Source organism: Stegodyphus dumicola, chromosome 7, assembly GCF_044657685.1.
Source record: "Stegodyphus dumicola isolate Sdum_Otavi_A_Nest chromosome 7, ASM4465768v1".
Classification (NCBI taxonomy): Eukaryota; Metazoa; Arthropoda; class Arachnida; order Araneae; family Eresidae; genus Stegodyphus; species Stegodyphus dumicola.
In genome coordinates, this window is record NC_140774.1 from 39,289,428 (window position 1) to 39,299,780 (window position 10,353).

A 10,353-nucleotide genomic window follows, 5' to 3' on the forward strand; every position below is an offset into this window, starting at 1 on the left:
TACAACCAACTAACTACAAATTCGTGATATGATATCCAGGTATTAAACAATAGTTTTATTATAAGCTTTTATTTAGCTCACTCATGGTGTTTGTCGCGATCTTCAAAAGTTTTTCATCGATTTTTAATCTATTTCGTGATAAATTATTGAGCTTAAATTTTGCACATACACTTTTTTGGATAAAAATACAAAAAGGTGTAGCGGTTTTTACAAAATTCGATTTAGATTTTTTTTTTTAATTTAACACTGAAGCATTTTTTCATACATATAATTTAGCGAATAAATTAAAAGTCTCAGAAATATAATGATTGCACCATCGGATAGAGCGAAAAAGAATCATTTGAATGGAAGTTATATAACATTTTTATCTTAATTTTTGATTTATGGCGAATTTTAAAATCCATTCTTCTTTTTTTCCGACCATATGATGTTCATTATTTTAAAATTTTAACCTTTAAAAATAAATCTGTAATGAAGTTTTGAAATTTTCAGACATTATAAAACAAACTCTTCAACTTCTTTTGAAACAAAAATGATAAAAAAAAAAAAAAAAAAAAAAAAAGTTGATTGGGGGATTTTCTAGAATTTTTTTTTAAAATATACTAAGCTAGAACTTCAAGCAGAAGTGGAATGTTTCATTCTTCGCTCTGCAATTGTGGGATTTCGCTTGCCAGAGTGGTTTCGAAGTTATTATGATGTCATTATACTTCATACTATTTAACAACTAAAAGCTTTCAGTTAACAATTCGCTGATGCTGTCGTTATGATCAAATTTTTATGAACGCTTTATCTTTTCGCTTTTATAATCCTCGTAAGCAATGAAGCTCACATTTTGTATACCACACTTTGTGGATGAAGATGTGGTACAATAATATTCTGTTAAAAACGTTTTAATATATAATTTATAGTTAGATAGATATTAGATTTCGAATGCATATACTTGGCGAGCAACTCGCCTTACGTGTCATTCTGCCAGTTCACGTAAGATTAGATTTAATTGCAAAAATATATGCGTAAATCCCCCATTTGCTGGAAAGAAGAATTACTGCATGATTCATGTCCATCCACCCTGTTTCGTAAGTAAATGGGTCCGAAACAACATGCGTGTTTATGCTCATTTTCACCTAAACTTATAGCAATGTCTCAAAATTCGCGCAAACATGATTACTTATCAGTATTCAACAGGATAGCATTTTTGACGGATATTCATGTTGTTTCTTAAATTTTAATGCAGGTTAGAAATAATATGTTTACTGTAAGCTAGTAAAAGATAACAACATTTTTAGAAGTCAAAGAGTGATTATTTATTGAAGAAAAACGATTTTGCAGTTGATTAACTTGATTGATATCATTTAATAATTCAAGCTAAAAAGAAGGGGAAGGAAAAAAAAAAACCTTTTGATAAAATTAGCTTCTGTTTAAAAGCCATTAACTAATTCATGAACTAAAAGGGGAAAAAAGTATTATATACAGTGGAGCACCGTATATACGTTTCTCGTTTGTACATTTTTTACATTTATACGTTGTTCATTTTGGTTCCGATTAAAATATTTCTTTTATAAGTTGCATGACTTCGGTTATAGGTCGCTTTTCCTTGACTTACTGCATTGGTTTTGCATTTCGCACTTTTCCCAGTATTGGGGGGGATAGGGGAAGGAAACAAAGGCATGACTAATGCAAAATATCACAAAAGCGAAAGGCATTCCCGTTAAAAGATAAAATTCAAATCTTAAAGACTGATGAGAATGCGGTTTGACGAAAGTTGAATTAGCAAAGAAACTGGATATTCCCGTGATTAAATTAAAAAGGGTTGTCTATGATGGACAGTTATGTGTCTTTATACGTCGTTTGTGAATGGTGCCTTGAAAGACGTATGAACTCTGCTCCAGTATAGTTTAACTGAACAAGAGATTAAAATTCTCTTTACAAAATTCATCTTCAGTTTCATATCACAAATAATAAACGCCTGGGAGTCTAAGAAAAGAAATCTCATAATCGAAGTTACTTACGTATTAACACAAGCACCTTAGAAGAAGTTGCCAAATTTTCAGAATGTGCCAAACTCTGACAACTCAGCGCATAACCATTCTTTCGGCAACCATGCTCATAACTTTCCTTCAATCAAGCAACGCTGCCATTTTCGTATGCACTCTTTTTGTTCTTGTATTCCAAGTCCCAATGAATTTTAAAAGCAAATTGTAATATTTTGGCCTCCAACCTAGTTTTGAAATATGAACTTGTGGAATTTGCCAGCAATGGAAGAAACTGCGGTAAAATTTCTGCAGGAATACAAAATTTTGCTGCAAATTTTCTAAAGTTGACAACGAGGAAAAACGTTGTCTAGATAGCCGCTGTTGCTGACGATCGCACGAAACTAAGTCCTCCCAATTCTCTCTCTCTCTTTTTTTTTTTTTTTTTTTTTTTTTTTTACGGAAAGGGATGGCTGTGTACTTCGCGAGAAGAGCAGCGAAAAAAAAAATTGGAGAAAGATTTGAAGAAGAATGTAAGTGTTTTATTTTTCTTAATATATCACATAAACCTTGTTTAATAATTCAGACTTGTAATTTAAATTGCTGAAGTATATTTTCTTTTCTAATGTTGATAATGTTTACCGATTTACAATATATATCGATAGTTTGGGAATCTTTCTTAAAAAAGGCTTGAAAAACCGTCACTGCACCCGATAAGTAACTTTTACCTTTTCATTTATTAAAAATTGCCAAATTATAGCAAGGTGGTTGCGCTAATACGTAAGTTCCTAATCGAATTGCATTGTCAAATTATAAGTCATTATCGTTATAAATTTATTAAATGCTTTCTGCGCTTTTATTATTCTTGATATAACACTACAGATGAAATTTACAGAGGAAATTATTTTCCTCCCTTTAAAATATCATTTTTTTTTTTTCTTTCATTCATTAATTGTTTGAGTTTTAGATGAAGGCTTATTCTTGAAATACAGAAATTCTATTTTGAAAGAGAAGTCGTGAAACAACAAATTTGTTTATCAATTAGTTAATTTAATTTTATAAAATGCATTAGGTGTATAATAATTTAATCGATTTCAAATCGACCACAATGAATAATTATCGGAGTAACAAACAAAATGCAAATAATTCCATTTCTATGAATGACTATACTGGTCATATTATTTTAGAGTAGGTAAAGGCCATCGAGACAGGACAAGACAAACAGACAAAAAAAAAAAAAAAAAAAAGTGTGCAAGTCATTTAAAAATAATGCAATAATGCATTCCACTTTTTTTTTTTTTTTTTTTCGTTCCCTTGGCAAGCTTCGTTTTATTTCAACGGGTTTTTCTTTGCACCCCTTCTGTGTAAACTTCTTGCTTCTCAATAGCAGCAATTGTATCTGAAGGCTTTCGATGACCAAACTCGAACATCAAAAGAATAACGAAAACTGAGGTGTCGCCACCGTAGCTCAGTGGTTAGAGCACTGGTCTTGTAAACCAGGGGTCGTGAGTTCGATTCTCACTGGTGGCTTGTATGTAAGTCAGGGAGCTCTGGTTTCCTTGCTTCAGCATGTTGCGGTATGGACGTAGCGGTTTTGTCTCCGCTGGGCTCATCTGTTATTTTTTATAGGACTGTATCATTGAATACTGCTTATTCTATTGTTATTGCTATATTCTGTTTTTATTCTTCTCGTGCATCACTTTTGAGTTATGCAACCTATTTAATGCATTTGAAACTAATATGTATTCTAAAATCGCCTACACTTGGTTACATTGGGATAGTGCTCATCCACAGAAGCCTGTCTAGCGAGCCATGGTCAGCTGAGCACATTTGTCTGTTCCTTATACACTTCGGGAAAAAAAAAAAAAAAAATGGGTCAGTTATATATCTCCCGTTCTACTGGGCAGACTGACGAAATTCAAATTGCGTTTTTCATGTCTCGAAAGTGCGACTTAAGATATATATTAGATTTATATATAGTGTGGTAGGGGAGTTGAAGATGCTTTGCTAGGGTCAATTAACAAGTCTAACGTTTTCTACACCACAGAACATTTAATAAAAATAACAGAAGAAGGTACATTAAATAGAGTCACAGTGCCGTTTGATACAAAAAAGATTCTGGATAGGTTTTACCAATCTTATAACATAGCAGCTTAGTGCCTACTCGCCCTTGCTGTCTTATTATGGAGTTCAATTTACCACCTCCTCGTGAAAACATACAGTTCATTATTTAACCACCTTCTCGTGCAGACATCTTACCACCATCGCGTGGAATAGAAGACTCTCTGGCTAATGTCATACTCCTCTTTCACCTCGTTCTCGCTGCTGGCGCATAGGTGAGGCCCTCTGGTGGTTGTGTTGCACTTACGTATACCACATATAGCATTATTCTAACATAGGTATTTTGACAAAAAAATCGAACTTTTTTTTTCAATAACATAGCATTTTTTTTCCATATTTCGATTCTACGACTCAAATTATGCCTAAATATTAGATTTTGTAAAATTTGGTGCGAAATAAACGGAGAAATTCAAAAATTTAAATTGACGCAATTGTTTCAGTTTGCGCCAAGAATAATTCACTTGGCGAAACTTCTTAATATATGACAACCTATTTTCCTTTCCCTTCCCTTCTGCAGGAGCGGAAAAATATCGCAGCGTTCCTAGCTTTTTACATTGTGCAGGAGCGGGAAAAAAAGTCACATCGTTTCTACTTTCAAATAATTTTAACAAAATACCTAAACCACATTTGATTTTATTATCGCTTTCAACAAATATGCCAAATTTCAAAACATGCCAATATATAAATTCACATATATCTTCTAAAAATTTTGAATAAAAAACTGTTATTTATGCAGGTATGATTAAAAATACCTCTACTTTAAGTTTTTTAAAAACTATTTGGCAAAACTTGGCAATTTGGCATAATTTGAGTAATAGAATCGAAATATGGAAAAAAAAATTGGCTTGTCATTTCAGAAAAAGTCCGAATTTGTGTCAGAATACCTATATTAGAACAAAGCTATATCTAAATATAATACATATCCTAAATCGCGCTTTCAAGACATGAAAAACGCAATTTGATTTCATCAATCGACCCAGTAGAACGGGAGATACAGAACTGTCTCATTATTAGTCCAAAGGACTATTGTTTTCGTTTTGCGATTTTGCGTCGATTCACTAGAAACGGCAAATCACTTTTCAAACTGTTGCCACAAAGTATTATCGCCCTGTGTTATATTTAAAGAAATTAAATAAAGAAAAATCAGCATAAATGTATGTACAGTTAGTCACAAAAGTCTGCGTACAGACTAAATTTTAAATTAAAAAAAAACACTTAAAGCATAGAAAAATGTATTTTAATCATTGCATTTTTTTCTTCTATTAGCTAAAATTGTAAGCTTAAATAAAAAGTAAATAATATCAGTGTAATACTTTTTACATTTTTTCAAAAATATATTTTGTCAAAAAAACTCAGAAATTCCCTCCAATGAGTCTGTGTACACTTTCAAAAAAAAAAGCAAACTATAAGTTTTTTACATTACTTCAATACTTTGTAGGACATCCTTTATTCTTCAAAACAGCTTGCAGACGTCTGGGCATTAACTGAACTAGTTTTTCAGTGTCATCCGATGTAAATTTCGCCCATTCTTCCTGTAATTTACTAATTAGCTTATTTCGCGACGTAATATTGTGTTTTCGAATTCGTTTCTCCAATTTTGCCCACAAATGTTCGATTGGATTGAGGTCTGGTGACTGTGGAGGAGAACGCAACTGTCTTGGAGTGTGATAGAGGAGATATTCCTTCACAATTTTAGCTGCATGTTTCGGGTCGTTGTCTTGTTGGAAAATAAAGGTATTAGAAAGGTTTAAATTTCGGGCACTGTCTCGTAGATTTTTCTTCAGAATATCCAGATAAACATACTTATCCATGACTTTATGAATAATACGAAAATTTCCAACCCCTTTCGACGACATACACCCCCATAGCATCACACCGCCAACTCCATGTTTGACAGTCGGATTTAAATTTCTCAGATTCAGTTCTATTCCTGGTTTTCTCCATACAATAGGATGGCCATTAACTTTAAATATTGTAAATTTACTTTCATCTGACCAAATTACATTGTTCCAGAAATCCTGCGAAGAGTTTAAATATGTTTTGGCAAAAGCAATTCTTTTCTTTCTATTTGTCTCGGAAATGTATGGCTTAGACCTAGGTTTGCGTCCATGATAATCGGACATTCGCAGCACTTTTCGTACAGTTTCAGGAGAAATTTCCTTTTGCTAGTTAAAAAATATCTTTTGCAATGCTTGTAGCAGAAGGTTTAAGATTTTGTTTAATTCGTAAAAGAATTTTTCTTTCTTCTCTCTGCGTTAGCTTCTTCGGTCTCCCACATCTTGGTTTTACAGCAAGACTACCAGTGTCAAGATAGTTTTGAATAACTCTTTGCACACTAGAAAATGATTTTCCAATGGTTTTACCAATATAACGAAGAGTTTTACCTTCATTTCTCAATTTGATAATTAGTTGTCTCGTAACTAAAGGAATTTCTTTATTGGTTGTCATTTTCGTCAAAGAAAATAGAAATAGCAACTTCCAATCAACGTGAAATTTGCTTCGGAAGTCAATGACCTTGAAAGCGTAACCTTCTTTGCATTCTCAAATTTTCAAACTGTTGCCACAAAGTTTAAAAGTTAGATAAGAAATCCCCCGCCTCCTTCGCGTTGTACGCAAACTTTGTTGGCTTTGATTTCTGGACCCTTATCTTTTAAAAATTAGTGTGCATAAATTATTAGATATGAAAATATTACAGTTAAATAATTTCAAAGTCCCTTATTGGAACTAAATATTTAAAAAATAAAACTTTAAGAAACTACCCTTTTCGCACCTTAAAATTTGGATTTGATATTACTTTTCTTGATGTATGCAGACTTTATTGACTAACTGTATATTTCTCTCATTGTGATAAAACAACGGTAAAGCCATCGAATTTTGAATGACGTAATCCTCCTACGAATATGGGCATATGGAACACCAAATTTGAAATTTGGAATTTATTTTATTATCGATTTCCTATTTGGTAAAACTTTAACGAATGTCTGATTAACAAACTCAAGGATTTCAAAGCGAACAATGGCAACGTTGTACAGAAAAAACACTTTTATCTCCAACGTGTGAGTCTGTATCGGAAATTCTAAAGATATGCTCAATTTAAAACTATTTTGCGATATTGCTGTTGAACTGAGTTTTATGGTTTAAGTACGAAGAACGTGATATTTAATAAATAAATGTAACACACAAAATGTTAAAAAAAAAAGGCCCCTTTGGAATTTTTTTTTTTTTTTTTTTTTTTTTTTTTTTTTTTTTTTTTGCGCAGTGTACATATTATAACACAGCCAGAGTACTTTCAGAAAACTAATTATAAAACTGCTTACTATTGGTTAAAAAATGTAAATCGGAAATAGAGAGAATAATAATCTAATTTGTATCGCCACCATAGCTCAGCGGTTAGAGCACTGGTCTTGTAAACCAGGGGTCGTGAGTTCGATTCTCACTGGTGGCTTATTTTTAAGGTTTGTCTTTATCCTAGAAATAGGATTTAATATAGAAAATAGAAATAGGAACGTGAATTTAATATCGATGTATGCAGATTTTTTTTTTTTTTTTCGGCAGCCCACTTTGCTTTTTGAAAATATTAAAAAATACAATGGAAAATTAGCATATTTTCATCGTGATTTCGATTCTCATCGGTGGCTTACTTTTTAGGTCTACAGTACGTTGTCTTAGAAGTCATCAGTTGTCTACAGTTCATTGTCTTAGAAGTAGGTTTAAAACCAAGTGTATATCTCTTTTTTGCACCCCACTTCGTTTTTTGATAATATCGCGACACCAATGGAAAATTAGTGTATTTTCTATACGCATTAAATTTAAAAAAAAAAAAAAAAAAAAAAAAAAAAAAAAAAATTGGGGGGGGGGATAGTGTTAGGATACTCGCCTACTAGCACAGTGTTTTTCAGTCTTTCCAATATCTTAACTACACATTCATTTATTCATTTCACAGCTGCCCTGACGGAAAAAAGCCGAAGGAAATTAAAAAAAAAAAAAAAAAAAAGAAAAAAGAAAAGTCATAAAAGAAATTAATATGATGCTAAAATAGTAATTAATTATATATATATATTTCCATAAATAAATTACTATAAATTAATTCATGATTATAAGTGAATTTACGAAATTACATCATAAAGGAAGAAAATTTTAGAAAACTTTTGCGACTCGCCAAAAATTGTTTCCAGATCCACATTTCGGGAACTACTCTTTTGGTTTTCAACCAGATTGTTAACCAGATTGATTCTAGCAATAAATTTATCATGGTAATTTATTTCATGATTAAAAAAATGATTATTTCAAAAAAATCGTTTCTTCATAAGCAATATATCACTAAATTTTGGTTATGCACGCATTTCTGCTTTCAGTCGCTTAGTATTTTATTTTGATTTCTAATTATATTTCTCATGAGGAAAAAAAAAAAAAAAAAGAGATAAATAAAATAACTGTAATAAATAACCTTTATTACGCAGCTAAGTAGTGCTGTTGGCCCAAACTTCTTGTTAACGGATGACAATATTCGTTCGGGTCGGACAACTTTGTCCTCCTGAATACTTAGAAGATATCATTCTAATGGATTGGCAATCTTACTCACCAGATTTGAACTTGATTGTGTATATGTGGGATGCTTTCAGCTGCTATGCTACCCCACTCCATGACGGCGCACCGACGTAACGGTGTCGCATTCTCATGCAAATTGCCTGCTATTTTCAAAAAGCAAGAAATCTTCATAACAGTGCTACGATTTAAAAGAGTATATACAAATTGAAGATACGTTTCTGAAACTGATCATCGGTACCCTTATGCAAGTCCGATTACGTCCGAAGGATATTTATACATTATTTGTTTTGTTTCACAGCTATGTAAAAGATAGCTGTAAAACAAAGCATGTAAACTATGAATTACTTTATCATTCTTAATTGATTTAATTGATTGTTGACAGTTATTCGTCTTTATTTATTGTTAATCAGTTATAAAATTATTTCCTTTGGGATTCCTTCTTTCTCTTTCATAGACAGAAACATTAAAAATAGCAAATATTAAGTGGGCGGTGATGGAGATTCGAAACATTCCACAGTAAAAATGCTCTTTTACGCTTAAAATCGATGTACACTGATAGACGAAAGAAAAACAGATAGAATATTTAACTTTTAGATAGAGAACACATGACAAATTGAATTGAATATCTGATGGAATACTGAAGATTTAAAGTATAAGACAATTTCATTAAACTTTTGGCCTATTTTCATTCCAGATTCCCCCCCCCCCCCAGAAAAAGATTAGGTTTAAAAAAATACTATATACATTCTTTTTTATCCCTTATGTCCATAGCAGCTTGTATTTCGATAAAAATTAGGTCTAATTAATTGAAATGGCTTAGTCCTCTTCTGGTAAACAGAACTTGCAAACTTTATCTGACTGATAAAAACTTCGGTATCCTTATACTAATCTGCCATTTTTCATAGAGGTGCAGTTACCTTTATGCTAATTTTTAATTAATCAACAATTAAAACTTAATTAATTAACCAGGAACTGAAACAAAAATCGGAATTACGTAAGGATTCGCCCACCTTTATGAAAAATGCCGGACTGGCTATGAGAGAAATTGATTTTCAGTTTGTGTACCCTTTTTTGCGTCGCGACACCGTTATAAGAATGTCTTTTCAATTTACCGCCGAATTTCATAAAGGTGTAGCACCGTCACGAAGACGTTTGAAACCCTCCACCGTCAGAACTTTCAGAAAAGTGCACTTTCAAGAACACCGCTTGGAACTGCACATAACTTGAACTGCTTAATAAACTTTATGAACAGAGATGTGAGGATGTGAGAAAAGGTTGTTGCGAAACGCGGAAATAATTTTCCGATTATTTTGAAGTTTCGATAAGTTTTAGTTTAAATTCAATATTCTCAGACTAATTATCTGCAAATAAAATAATTTATTTTAAATAATGCTTTTGCATAAATTGTTTCGAATAATTTAATAAGTAGCAGTTAAATTTTATTTCTCTCAATGTCCTTGAATTTTGATAATCAATGAAATCAATTGCGTCAGTTTTATGTACTGAGATATAATACCTTTTGCTCGATAAATGAATAAATATATAAGTAATAAAATTTCAACTCTGATGAATATTTTCAAAGTAATATATACATATTTTCTACTAGAATAAAATCGCAATTCTCAGTTAGTATACATTCTACACCTGAACATCAGCAAAATGTGTTCTGTGAACATATAAGTGGAATCTATTATTTTATCAGTTACGAACCATA

The 10,353-nt window shown here is 31.8% G+C and overlaps 2 non-coding genes across 2 annotated transcripts; both read left to right on the forward strand.

Moving 5' to 3' along the window:
• The first annotated feature begins 3,427 nt into the window (after positions 1 to 3,427).
• On the forward strand, positions 3,428 to 3,500 carry TRNAT-UGU (transfer RNA threonine (anticodon UGU)). The gene has a single exon. It is a non-coding gene; the product is annotated as a tRNA-Thr (tRNA).
• Positions 3,501 to 7,463: 3,963 nt separating this feature from the next.
• Positions 7,464 to 7,536, forward strand: TRNAT-UGU (transfer RNA threonine (anticodon UGU)). Its single transcript has one exon. It is a non-coding gene; the product is annotated as a tRNA-Thr (tRNA).
• Positions 7,537 to 10,353: the final 2,817 nt, after the last annotated feature.